The sequence below is a fragment of the Phoca vitulina genome, unplaced genomic scaffold (assembly GCF_004348235.1).
Source record: "Phoca vitulina isolate PV1807 unplaced genomic scaffold, GSC_HSeal_1.0 scaffold27, whole genome shotgun sequence".
NCBI classification, from domain to species: Eukaryota; Metazoa; Chordata; class Mammalia; order Carnivora; family Phocidae; genus Phoca; species Phoca vitulina.
Window position 1 is genome coordinate 22,003,445 of NW_022589730.1, and position 15,014 is coordinate 22,018,458.

General features: G+C 38.5%; 1 protein-coding gene across 3 annotated transcripts in view; it reads right to left on the minus strand.

Annotated features, from left to right (window-relative positions):
- Window positions 1–15,014, minus strand: part of DCC (DCC netrin 1 receptor) — a 1,149,203-nt gene that overhangs the window by 982,318 nt on the left and 151,871 nt on the right. The window lies entirely within an intron of this gene.

Genomic DNA, 15,014 nt, shown 5'->3' on the forward strand with positions numbered 1-15,014 from the left:
CTATATAAAGGCTTCTCAAAACAAGGTTTACTTCTAAAAGGGTATTTAAATAGAAGTATATTGGAGAGATAGAAATGTACTAATGAAGCTCCTTAATAGGAGTATGTTTACTTCTTTATCGGAATTTTGTGTCTTAACTTTGAAAAATATGCAGAAAGTACAAATTGTATTAATTTTTCAAGAGGATGGTCAAAATAATTTTTGTCTTGTTTCATGACTCAACGAGGTTAGCCTATAATTATTTTGATATTAGAAAAAGTGGGTGTAATAATACCCTGCGTTTCCATCTGATGACAAGACATTGGGGCTTGTCCAACAGGGCTGTAGAATCCAACAGGGCTATAAAAACTATTAACTGAGAAGAGCAGGAGATATTTATCTTGTTAGTTTCAGATTCATTTGTTGTTCCTTGGACAAGTATGCAGACATCTGAGAACTGCAAATTCTGTTCATTTTTTGTTGGGTTCAAATGATGCATTGTTATCTAAATGATAATCAAAATTCCTTGATGTTATTAATAAACAAACTTTTAAAAAATATAATTGTAAATTATTGATCCCATGCCAAAAATCTGTCACCAGTGTATAAATTAGCATGAACATATGTTAATGCATAATTCACCATTTGCAACAGAGCTTTGTTAAAAAATTGATGAAAATTCATGAAAGAACCTTTCTAGATTAAGTTGCCCAATAAATAAGTAACCATGGGCATTCACAATGTAGAGTTAACACAGCTTTTGAAATTGGCCTTCATGCGTTTGGAAGGACATTCATAAGACATATTTTAACCTCCAGATAGACAATTTTGCTTATTACATGGAATCACATTGTTTACATTTAACTACTAAATGGGAGAAAATTGAGAGGGCATCTAGTCCAGTGTTTCCCAGTATGTGGTCCATGCGCCACCTGCATCTGATTCTCTAGTGAGCTTATTAAAAATGTTCTTCATCCTGGCCCATCCCCAGGCTCCCAGAATCAAGATGTCTGATGAGAGGCCTAAAAATCTACACTTTTCCTCAAGCACCTCAGATGTGTTTTAGATACTGTAAAGTTGAGACCCAACTATGTGGAGCCTGGGAATGAGAAACTGAGGCCCAGTTTACTTGAGGTCACCTAAAGGTCACCAACTTGAGGTCACCTAGAAGCAGATCTGAAACTAAAAGGCATTATTCCTTACTCTTAATCCAGTGTTCTTTCTCCACATTTTAGAGAACAGTAAGTAAACAAGAAAGATACATATATTGCATATGACAGCGAATGATCAGTCTGAACCAGTATTGAATAAAGAGTTGGTGGCCATGGCCAACACATGCTTACACTGGGCCACATCCTATACTCAGTACAGAAATATATTAACTTACTTAATCCTCACATCAAACCTCTGAGGTAGGTGGTATTATAACCTCCATTTATAAGTAAGGAAACTGAGGTGCAAAGAGGTCAAGTAACTTGCCCTTGGTGTTGTAGGATTACCACTTTCACAGATGGGAATCAACAAGGAATACTTTACCTAACCTCATCTTGGCTATTCAATAAGAAAAGCAGATTAAATGGCTCTCTTGAGGTGGAACACTATAAAATATCTCTGTTCAAAATTTAACTCCAGAATACTGATCCTCTGGGGCGCCTGGGTGGCTCAGTTGGTTAAGCGACTGCCTTCGGCTCAGGTCATGATCCTGGAGTCCTGGAATCGAGTCCCACATCGGGCTACCTGCTCAGTAGGGAGTCTGCTTCTCCCTCTCCCGCTCCCCCCTCTTGTGCTCTCTCTCTCTCTCACTCTCTCTCTCAAATAAATAAATAAAATCTTTAAAAAAAAAAAAAGAATACTGATCCTCTGGATAAAAAAATTCCTCTTCGGACTATAATAATATACTCAATTTAATGACCATATATTAATCTAGCTACCAGGCATTTATACCTGAATGTGATTTTTTTTTTTTCAATTAGACTCCTATCGTCTAAAGGGTTGGTGAAATTACATGCAGTGATAAAGTGGCAATTGGGGTAGGGTTTCCTGATTTAGCAAATAAAGATCTGAGATGCCCAGTTAATTTTAAATTTCAGAAAATCATAATTTTTTTATCCTGTGTCCCAAATACTGCAGTATTATAATATTTTCTTATACTAAAGGCTGCTTATTGTTGATCCAAGATTTAAACTTAACGGAGTGTCTTCTCCTTTATTTGGCAACCCCAGCTTGAAGAAAGAAAAAGAGGGTTTTGGTCAGACGTAGGTGGGGCCTCATTCAGGAATTTGATGTAACTTTTGGGTAGCACGAAGAAGACACTGCCCCTAAGAAATTAACGAACACCAGAGGACTGTGGGGAATAAAAAGGAGGAGGCCTAGGATGGGGTACAAAGAACTCTTTGGGGAGATAAAAATATTCTGCGTATTGACTGAGATGGCAGTTACACAGTTATATACGTTTGTCTAAACTTGTTGAAATGTACACTCAAAATTTAGGCACTTATTATTTGTAAACTATTCTTCAATAAAGTGACCAGAAAAAAAATTTAAAAAGTAAAGAACACAAGAGGAAAAATCTAACTTGGCCATTTTGTCTAACATTGGGCATGTCCACCACTGCCATTGCATCTAGACCTAGACAAAATACCTGTGAAGATGTATGAATAAAATAAAAATGATAAGAAAATGGTAAGACTATGTGAATGTTGGTACCACCATGGATGTGTGTGAGGTAATTATCCCTGGATATGTCATTATTTCTAAGTAACTCAACAGTATGCCTTCATCTTGCACCCTGCTTCATGAGTGCTTCATCATTCCCTTACTATCTTAGTTTTCCTACTAAGCCCTCAGCTTCTTAACATTTGGGGTTTTCTACTTTACTGCTCTTTACAAAGCAGGCTTCTAGGGAATACATATTGAATAAGATTGAGGACCGAGATTTTTTTTTAAGGCTTGATAGATATGTTTTACTTAAATTATTCATTTATTCATTAATTCCTCCAACAAATATTTATTGAGTGCCACCTTAACTCTGCAGTTTACCTTGCCTGGAGATGCAGAATGAAGATGAGGGATTGGAGTGCAGTTAGAAGCCAATATAAAGTTTTATGTCCCCTTTGGTCAACATAGAAGAGAAAATTGTGGTTTATTAATAAACAATTCATGGGGCAAACCCTCCACCTTTCTCAGCTTAGTTTTAAATCATGATAACTTCGTTCAAATGCTGTAACCCAGAATCTTGTACACCTTCCCCAAACTAGTGCACACAGTTATAAATAACACGCAGAATTTATTTTATTAAAATCTAATTACCCCCCAAAGTGTTAACTAATTAACTCTCAAAGAAAAAAACTTGTAAGTCAAGTACACATTCTGTTTTTTCCTCAAAACCAGAGCATCACAGTCTGAATGTCCAAGTGCAGAGTGAGGAAAAGAATAAAAAGATTGTCTTCTAGACAAAACTAAGTCCCTCATTAGATATTTTGGCTGGAAATATACCAGCAAAATACATTATTTTTTCTTAAACATTTCTTTTCAGTTCGCATACTTAAATAGAACCTGAAATTCACTTGTTAGAAAAGCACACAACAATTTAAAAAACTGCATGTAGGGCCACATAGTTTGTCCACAGACTTCAACCACAGCAGTGCAACTCTTACGCATGAAAACAACACCAACTAAAGCCATAAAACATAAACTATTATTGTAAGATACTTTTAACCAGAATGTTATAAAATGGAAAGAATAGTTTGATTCCCTAACCCTAAAAATTACTAAGAACTTCTAGATGAGAAGAACCATTGCCTATGTATATATTTTTAAGTGCATAGTCATAGCACAAAAGGTACTTTAAATATAAAACTGTAGTTGGTGTAGCCAAATTACGGAAAGAGCCAAGATGCCCATCGACAGATGAATGGATAAAGAAGATGTGGTATATATATACAATGGAATATTATGCAGTCATCAGAAAAACGAAATCTTGCCATTTGCAACGACGTGGATGGAACTAGAGGGTATTATGTTAAGTGAAATAAGTCAATCAGAGAAAGACAAGTATCACATGATCTCACTAATATGAGGAATTCTTAATCTCAGGAAACAAACTGAGGGTTGCTGGAGTGGTGGGGGGTGGGAGGGATGGGGTGGCTGGGTGATAGACATTGGGGAGGGTATGTGTTATGGTGAGCGCTGTGAATTGTGTAAGACTGATGAATCACAGACCTGTACCTCTGAAACAAATAATACATTATATGTTAAAAAAAAAAAAAAAGAAGATAGTAGGAAGGGAAAAATAAAGGGGGGAAATCGGAGGGGGAGACGAACCATGAGAGATTATGGACTCTGAGAAACAAACTTAGGGTTCTAGAGGGGAGAGGGTGGGGGATGGGTTAGCCTGGTGATGGGTATTAAAGAGGGCACGTACTGAATGGAGCACTGGGTGTTATACGTAAACAACGAATCATGGAACACTACATCAAAAACTAATGATGTAATGTATGATGACTAACATAACATAATAAAATAAAATTTAAAAAATTTTTTAAAAAGCTGGAGAAAAAAAAATAAAACTGTAATTATTATAGGAGCCAAAGCTCACACAGAAAGAACTGGATCAGTAAGTAGGCTACCTCCCCAAATTAGGGGAGATGTGAGGGGTTTCATACAGCATGGCCTACCCACATATTACTCCTCTCGGGGAATTACCCACCAACTCAGAAATCTCCAGAAAATTCTACCATTAGTATCACTCCACTTAGTCATCTTAAGTTGGCCCCACACAGATGCAGCTAAATTGTATACATATTACCTGAGAAGCCTCTGCTGGGAGAGTGGGTAAGGGTAAAGGAGGAAATGTTCTTAAGTAAATTAACATAGATTTATTGACTAGAGCAGCAACCACACATGCTGCAAGGTACCCAAAAATGACTAGCCACAGAAAAATCTTGATGGCTCAGAAGTCACCTCTCAGCCTCGGAGCAGGATCACAGAGCCCTATCTGTGTAGGGCAGCACTGGGGAGTCATGCTTTGGAGGGCCTGGGTCCAGACCAGCTTGCAGGGACTGGCTCTGGAAGGGACCTTTGGGTGACTGACTGGTGCCTAAGTAGGTTCTGGGTACCATCAAAGTGAAGACAAATTAATGCAGCTCCAGGCTTTGCAAACTCCTCTCTGCCTCTAAGATTATTCTGTTTTCTTTTTGTAAACCACTGGACTTTAAGTGAGTAGCCTTTTCTACTGAGATAGCACAGGAGGAGAAAACAAGAGGGGGAGGATAAGGCTGGCACTTCCCTCCCTGTCCTGCCGGCTCTCCTCTACCTCTTTGCTCAGACACTTCTGCCATCACGGTTCACTAAAAGTTCTTCATCGCCTAGCAATTTCCACTCAACTGTCAGGCAACCCCCAACAGGAATGGCAATTAGCCAGATGTCAGTCTCCTATTATCTCCATCTTCAGTTCTACATTATTTAGTCACGGCATGATCGCAGCGGAGGTGAAACCAGCCCACCAGGGTCCCACTTTATCAACCTGCAACGAACCTCAAAGTAGAGCCAAACGATTCACTACAAACAGGCATGCATAGCCAAATCTTCTCTTTCTACCCTTTCCTTATAACTGCTTTATCTGTTCCTCTCTTACTTGCTCCCATCCCACCACCTGCCCCGAATCTCACTGTGACTTTACTCAGACATGGGAAGTAGTAAAGCTAGTAGAGATGATTAAACTACTGCACGTGTCTTTTTAAAATAGAGTTTCTATCTTTTATTCTCCGTGGTCAGCAGAATCTGCATATAGGCAGCAAGTCCCTGGAGCCTTTACTCCTCCCATCAGCTTCCTTTAAATAATTAATATAAATAAAAAAGATCCTCACTGCTCTGCAGTTCATATTTAACAAAGAAATCTGCTCCCGGAAAGCATGCAAGATGCTACTTTACAAGCACAACTCAGGCTCAGGAAACAAACCTCTCTTGGGAAACTGCAAACTGCTTCCGAAAGTCACTTGCTAACCCAAGGTCGGCTCCCAATCTGGCAAACACATTCTTGAGCTCTCCCACCCAAGCCCATTTTTCAAAGGCACGTGAAGCTAACAGATAGGAAGAGTTGTCATTCAGAAAGATCCAATCATCCGAGGAGGAAACCTTTCCACATATTTCCATCGTTTACCAAAAAATATAATTAGCGAGACGAGTCTGCATCTACCTGCTGAACTGTTTCAACTCAGGGGGCATGTTTAGACTTCCCTGGCCTTCAGTCAGGGTCACAAATTAATCAGTACCTCAGATGCTGAGACAGGTGATTACTCTGCCTGAGAGAAAGGTAAGGCAAGAACGAGCTGTAAGCTAGTGGGCAGGGACAGGTAAAGATTCTCTTAAAAGTGGGTAGAACGGGGTGCCTGGGTGGCTCAGTCGGTTAAGCGTCTGCCTTCGGCTCAGGTCATGATCTGGGGGTCCTGGATTGAGCCCCTCATCGGGTTCCCTGCTCAGTGAGGAGCCTGCTTCTCCCTCTCCTGCTCCCTCTGCTTGTGCCCACTCTCTCTCTCTCTTTCTCTCTCTCTCTCTGTTAAATAAATAAATAAATAATCTTTTTTAAAAAAGTGGGTAGAACAAAAATGCACTGTAAGGGTCCAGTCGTTTCTTCTCTCCCTCAGCTCTGTTGTCAAACATTCTCAGTTTATGAGTAAAGAATGGTTGTAATAATTGCCAGCACCACACACTTGGCAGCCATGCACATGCACACCAGAGCCGGAGAGAAGAGAGTGACAACTAAATACATGTATGTCATGCTGGGCTCTGCTCACTTCTATTCAGATATACCTCCTTCATTGAACTTTTTCTGAGACTAGCAGAGTTTTGTTTTGTTTTTAAGATAGACCAAAGCAGAAGGATTTCAAGAATCCTTTCAGAAGGATTCTTCTATCATCTACCCCTCAATTGGAGAACTTAAGAGCAAACCACATAAGGAGTCATTGACAGTTTCTCCTCCACAAACCTGCTTACCCCAAGCCCCTGATACTTCCATCCCATGCTTTTTCACATTCCCCTTGCCTGCAAAGCACTAACCTTCCTTATAAGATATTTTTCAACCTGCGAGGTCCAAACTCTGAAAGGTTCCACCTTTCACCTGGGAAGCCTTCCCCTGACCACTCCCAGTTCATGGCAATGATTTGATTTGTGAAACCACAGACCCAGACGGCATATACTATGCCCCATGTTCTCTCAGACTCCTGCACTTCTAGCCCATGGACTCAGGGTATAGATGATCAGTAATTATTTGTACTGCTGTGCAGAGAGTTTTCTGTGTCTAGGAACACTACTTTTCCTTTTCTCAACTTGAAAAGTCAGGAATTTATTGGGGCAATTAGCATGCTGCTGTGAGGAAGAGTAACAGCATAATCCAAAATCAGAACAACCAGCTAATGATGGTGAACATCTTTTCATGTGGTTATTTGCCACATGTAATTCCTCTTCAGTGAAAGGTCTGTTCATGTCTCTCAGCCATTTTCGGATTTTTTTTTATTACTGTTAATATTGAGAGTCCCCTATATATTCTAGGTCCTTTCTCTGAGAAGCTGTTTGAAAATACTCCCCCCCCATTCCATAGCTTGCCTTTTCAACCTCTTCACGGGGTCTCTCACAGAGCAAGTTTTTAAATTTGAGGAGGTCTGACTTATTAACTTTTCCTTTGATGGATTATTCTTTTGGCATATAAGAACTCTGCCTATTTCTAGACCTTAGAGATATTATGTTTTCTAAAACTTTTTTTAGTTTTATATTTTACATGTAAGTATATGACCCATTTTGAGTTTATTTTTGTGTGACCTATAAGGTTTAGGTAGAGGTTCTATTATTTTGCCCTATGGATACGCACTGGCCTTTGTTACACAGGCAATCTTTCCTCCATTGAATAGGCTTTGCAATTTTGTCAAAGATTCATTCATTGAGGTAGGTTTATTTCTGGGTCCCCTGTTCTATTCCATTCATTGTTCTATAGGTCTAGTCCTCTGTCAATACTGCACTGTTTTAACTGAGTATTTCTGAAGGTATGTTCACAACAGATATTGGTCTGAATTTTTCTTTGTCATTCCAAGGGATTTTTGTTGGAAATTTGTAGAATCTGACTGAGAAGTTAACAAGGGATGGAGAACCACAGGGTCCATCAAGGAGCTGAGGGAGATCTGACAACCTGAACACCATGTTGTATGGACGAAGAAGCCTGAGTTTTAGAGCCAGAAGTCCTTGGTTTGGGTTCTGACTCTCTCATCTATTAGTTGTTGATCATGTTCTTCATCTATAAAACAAAATTATTTGACTATTGAAAAATAGCATTTTAAAACACACCCATCTTCTGGGGGGGGGGAGAATATTTATCTCACTGGTTTGTTTGAAGAATAAATAATAATAATAGGATAGCATAGTACTTAATATAAGCCAGGAACAATTCAAAGAACTTTACACAGGTATCCTTTGTGGGGCATACCAGTATTAACTTCATTTGAGAAAGGAGGACACTGAGTCACAGAAAGATTAACTTATAGCTCTAAGATCGCACTGTTAATAAGTGATGGATCCAGGATGGAAAAACAGGAAGTTGTATTCCAGAGTCTAGGAAACAGCATTGTCAAACACAAAGCAAATGCAAGATATTCGTAAAAAAGAGCTTTTTTAGGGGGGAAAAAAACCCACACCATCCATTATTACATCCCTTTTCTCCAAGCTACTATTATTCATTCCTTGGATAACTACAATAGCTTCTTAACTGATTTTTCTGCTTCTATCTTGTTCCACCTGTCATCTTTCAACCCAGAGCAGCAAAAGCGGTTCTTTTAAAATGTAAGCCAGATCAGGGTGCTCTTCTGCCCAGATCCATCAGTAACTTCTCATTATCCTTAGAAAACAACAGAATATTCTTACTAGCCCTCAAGGATCAACATTTCCTACCCGTGGCTCCCTCTCTGTCCCTATCTACCATTTTCATATCTTCACTCCAGGCTGGCCACACACGTCTTCCTGCTATTTCCTGAATGAACCAAAAATATTCCTATTTTAGGTTCTGTATTACACATCATGAACATTCTTTTTTCCAGATACCACAGGTAAGAGAGGCCGTCGCCAAACACCTCATTTAAAGCAGTAAGCACTGTCAACCTCTATTCCTTTCCCCTGTTTTTTCTTTTTTATAGCATCTGCCATGCCTTGATGCTGTACTATATATTTATTTTTTTCTTATTATCTGTATCCTTCACTAGAATAGAAGCTCTGTAACGACAGGGCTTCTGTCTGTGGGGTTCACTACTGAATCCCCAGTGCTTACGACTTAATCTGGCGCATAGTATGTGCTCAATAAATACAACAGTACATTCTGAAGGCATGCACCATGAAAAAATAAAAATAGAAAAATATACATATAGAAAACATACATATGCAATTTTAATTAAAATTTAAAATCCAAACATGATTTATTTTGGCCTGAAAACTAGCTAAGTGGGCAAAGAAAGAACATTAAAAGCTTGCATTCAGAGTTCTAAATAGTCCTGTTAATATACAATTAGGTGATTATGCAGAGGAGGAAGGCAGGCAGGAAATAATGACCTTAAGATAATTTCCTCAGTAGAATCAACAGTTAATGAAGAAGTCCGGGTGGAGGACCGGATCTCAAGATGGCAGATGCAAGTACACAAGGCTAAGATTAAGTAACCCAAATAATGAAATAGCGCAGCACTTTTACAGCTGGGAGAGTGAGTCCCAAGCCCCGAACCTGTTACACACATTCTCATAATGCTGGCCATTTTCTCCCCAGGGAGGCCATCAGCTTCTTTAGGGTAAGGTAAGATTAGTAACTTCGACTTCCTGTAGCACCCTATATGGCCAGCGTGGTCAAATGGCAGCTTTCTTTACAGTATTTAGTTTCACGAAAAGAAGTTTTACACATCATATAAACACACAGAAAAATATAAAGAAAACATCATCCCCTTTCCATGAGTCATGACACTTTTTAAAAGAAATTCAGAATAATATACAAACATCAGGAAAGAGAGTGTATTAGTGTGGAAAAGTCAGCCCTGAAAGAGAGAAGCTTTGTGTTCGGGCCCAATCACAGTTGCAATTAGTTCTAATACTTTAATAAGTCCTTTAATGTCTGTGAGCCCCAACTGATTCATATGTGAGATAAAAATGGTGGACCAGGTGGACTCTAAAGCAGAGTCCCAACTTCGGTACTACTGTCATTTGGCGCTGATAATTCCTCATTAGAGAAGCTGTCCTGGGCACTGGAGGAGGTTTGGTGGTAACTCTCGCCTCTACATACTAGTTTTCAGTAGGATCTTCCTGACCCCAAAATATCTGTAGACACTGCCATTCCCTGGGGCATAAAATCACCCCTTTGCCCCTTGAAGACAACTGTTTTATACTTTTGATATATTTTCCTTTTCTATATTAAAAAGATACACGCTCCAAATTAGAGCATTGTTTTCTTCTCTTCTTTCAAACTGTTTTACTGAGCTACCATCTACACTTTTTCTCCCTCTCTAAAACCAGACTGTAAGATCTTTTCTAGACTTCACTGTTAAAGACATGGTTTGTTGCATTCACCTTGGGGAAGGTGGAGACAACTTGGTTGCTTACAGTTTACACTACATCCGGGTAAGGGACGTGAACTCTGTCATTTTCATGCCTATCATTGCCACCTAAATCAATCGGAAGCCTTCTTTCCTCCTCTAGCCTCATTTGTCATTTGAAAATTTGATACACAGGCACACTGCCTTGATAATATTTTAGGGATCATTTGAGATCAGAACAGAATTAACAACAGAGAGAGATATATAATAGGTGATTATCCCTGTGGGACACCTTCAGAGACTCTAGGAAGATCCTCTCCTGTTCAAAAATAGTATGCTGGGTAGACGGATGACATTTCTAGTAGAGTATATTCCCTATGATAAAGTCACAAAAGGGTGTTGCACAAAAAAGATACTGTAGCTGCACTCCATGGCATTTACTGTTCTAACAAGAGGTTTCCTCAGTTCACTTTGCACAGATCAGGAAGGAAGATAGAGTCAGGGTTAGTATCTGGTGGGAATAAGGAAACCACCATGACTGGAACAATGGGCCGAGGAGTCATTCTCCAAGACCTTGGCACTAACGTAGCAAGGTCTATGGGGCAGACTCATGTTGGTCAAGCTTCAATGTCATCAGCGACAACTAGATCAGGCCAGGAAAGAATAGTTGTGGGAAATAAAGTTCTCTATTCTACAAAGGAGAAATGAAGGCTGTCACTTATCATGCAGGCATTGATCTTTATAAGAACTGGAATGCGAGGAAGTGAGGTAAGTTCCAGCCATTAAAACAAAATACTGACCCTCATGGGTTAGGGTAAAATAATATATATTTTTTTCTAATTGTGAAGGCAGACCTAAAAAAAAAAAAAAAAAAAAAGATTTGATACCAAAAGATGCTCTGAGGATTCCATCTCCTCTAGAAACAGTACTCTATGAGAGAGTAAAGGTCTATTTGGGGATGCTCTGATGGACAAAAGACATATTTCTTGGGCTGGTTTCACTTTTGTACTCTTTGCTAGGAACACAGGAGATATAATCCTTTACTTCCTATTGCCACCAGCTAAATGTACAGTTTGGCAACTGACAGGTGAAGCATTGAATTCAGCAAGAGAAACCAATGTCTCACTGGAAATTTTGTTTTGTTTTGTTTCTCTTACAGAACTAACTACGTCTGATTTAGCTTCAGCCATTATACTATTCAATCTCTTATCTATGATTTACACATTAAGAATCAAATGCTTAATATGTTCATGGTCAGAAGCTTTTTACACCAACTTCAGGGCAATCATCCCTATACCAATATACTTACAAGCACTGTGTTAATATATTTGACTTTGAAAAATTTTAAATGATTAGGAAAATAACATATCAGTGCTATTCACCAAACCTTGATTCATTTGACAGAAATTAATTAGTTCAACCTGATTGGCTCACTTTAATAATAATAATAAGAGGGAGCCAAATAAAGCCCAAAAGAGAATAAGACTCCTAGGCAAAGGATATGTGATTTCTATTAGGCCATACAGGATTAGCATCTTACCTCCAGCTAACAAACAGCCTTGGTGTATTAGTCTTTTTAACTGTTCAGTGTCCACTTTGCATCTTGCAATATATCGTCTTTGGATTGATTCCAAATATCTCCCTTCTTTTTATGCCTACCTCCTTCTCTTTAATCAATACAATCCATCTTCAATTTGAACTTTAAATGCAATGATCTAAAATAGCAAAGATACACCTGTAACAGATGTCACTTAAATTCCCTGTATACTTATATTACTAACAATCATGCTTCAAAAATTTCCTGAAATAGAGAAATAATATCTATGACCAGAAGTGACAGTAGAGATAATAAAATGGCAATATCCAGTAATTATGGTTTCATTTACAGCAATATTGAATAGCTATGCCTTAATAAGAAAGATACTGTCTACTTCCAAAGAAAGATTGCATGTGGGAGGGGGTGGAAGGGAAGGAGGGAAATAGAGGATTTAGAGACTTAAATGCAAATTTTAACGAAAAAAATCATACAACATTAATCATAGTGACTGATATTGAAGTATCATAGACAAAAATTTGGCTTAATGATTTTTTAATATCAGAGAATAGATACAGCTTTATTTGTCCTGAGAACACACAGCCAGAATCTACTACAAAGACAAGGATCATAATGCAAATTAACCATTTATATGGGTGTGCATTTTAAGTGTTGTGTACCTTTCATTTTTTACTATATTCCACACAGTTAAACCCTACTATAACATGAACCATGTTTATATGGGTCTGTATGTTCTACAGGTCAACCTCAAATTGTTAAAAAAAAAATGTAATAAATTATAAATCCTAAGCACTAAATGAAGGCTTTTAAACTGAACCATGGACATTAAAATGGCATTCCATTACAGCAGAATATTTTCAAATTTTAGCTTTGTTAATTAGTCCTGAAAATGTGTTGCCTAGTCTAGAATTATGCAAAATAACTCCTCTACCAAAATTATAATTACAGAGAACCAAATATCTAGCTGTAAAACAAAGGGGAAAATAAAATATTACCTTAACACTTTTCTTATGGGAATTTGGTATTGCATGGGCAATAAAAAAATGATGATGCTATGATCACATTAATAAATTCACACTTTTCTTAACCCTGGCAGGCAGCTCTGTTAACATGGTAACATGTGTAAATGTGTTTCCTCACCACCCAAAGAAGTATTTCAATGAAATTTGCAGATTTTTATAAATGACCTTTTTAGCATAACTGGTATGCATTAACAAGTATTTCAAAAATATCACAGCTGTTCCGGAATTTCTTTGAAATAAATGATGACATTTTGGCAGGATTGGATGCGCCCAAGAGGGGTGGTCATCCTTCCAATTTCCATTTCATTAGTTTCATGATTTTAATTTTCAAAAGTAAATCCCTCTCATGACAAATAAAGTGTCTACAAGATAGACAGAAAGAAGTCTTGTACGTCCTTCATCTTTCAGCTTGAAGTCAATTCTAAGATGGATTAGGATAGGGTAAAGGGCAAACTCTACCAGCTTTCTTTAATCATAATACCAGCTATTCTTTGTGATCCCTCCAGTAACTAGAAAGTGATTAAGTAATCTAAATTTGTATTGATATTCTATATATAAAACTTCTTCCATGCCCTTTGGGAAAGATTCAATCTTTTCTTTAAATACACATTTTCTTCCAAAAACATAAATGCCCTAGAGAAGAATAAAAGCCTAAGAAAGAACATCTATGTTGAAATCCTCTCTAAACTGTTTTGTAGCCACATGAAATGGGCAAGTCCTTTACCTTCTCTCTGATTCAGCTCACCTAGTAGTAAAATTGTGGGGATAAATTACCTTCCTTAACCCACTGGGTTTTCTAAAAATAAAATTAAATATGAGTATTATTTGAAAAATGTAGGGCATGAAATGAAGACATTTTAAGATGAAGACTGAACAGAACACTTGAAAACCAGATAGGGACACACAGAATTGAGCTGTGTGCTGACCATTTTAAGAAATTTAATTTGCTCAAGTTTGCCTATATGGAAAGTTGATAATACGTTGTCTTATCTTTCCTCTCTCTTCTCTTCCCCCTGCATGTAAACAGATATTCTGTTAAATTCCTGAGGCTTTTTTAGTTGTATCTTTCAAAAAATTCATGAGTGTTTTATTCTGAGCATTTCTGGGAGCATTTCAAATTTTATGGAAATGTACCAAAAAATTAAGGCAGATGTTTGATAGATATTTATAAGGTGCCCTGTGTATGTCAGGATAAATAGTGCCGGTTTTTTGTTTTTTGTTTTTTGTTTTTCAGAACTGCCGTTGTCAGACTGCTACAGAGAATGAGCAGGATAGCTGGAGAAGTAGGCTACCATCTTCTGAAGGCAAGCACTGGGGCTGGCCTGGGAGAAGGTGGGAGAGTGGGGAAGAGCTGAGGGGTGGAAGAGGAAGGAGGGGTAACACTCTCTGCATTTAAACTCCTTATGGTGGTGTGATATCCCACTCTTGGCTACTGCTTGGTTCACTTTACTCCACATGTCCCAGTAGACCCTGGACTCACAAAACTGAGTCAATCCATGCAAGGGGCTGGCAGGGGCCAAGGATCTCAAGAAAGCCAGCATGACTCTGAGGAAAGACCCCAGAGGCTCTGTGCTTTGCTTCTGGTTTAACTCATTTGTTTGCTGAGTTACTCTACACAGTCCTTCACGTGCTGGGGTTAGGAGGAGTAGTAACAGGTGAGCTCCTTCCCCCTGGATAACTCAGAGGAAATTCATGCCCTGTTCCCCCTAGGAATTCAGATGGGGATACTACAATGAAATACTAACCAGTTGCTGGTTACCAGTGGTTCTGAGCCATCTCAGCCATCCCTACCCTCTTACTCTTTTCTGACAGGCTTCCACTGAGACTGCTCACTTTAAGGGCTCCATTACGCTAAAAGCAGAATCAAAGAAGGAAGTTGTAAAATTCTTGGCTTTTATCGGTGGTAGG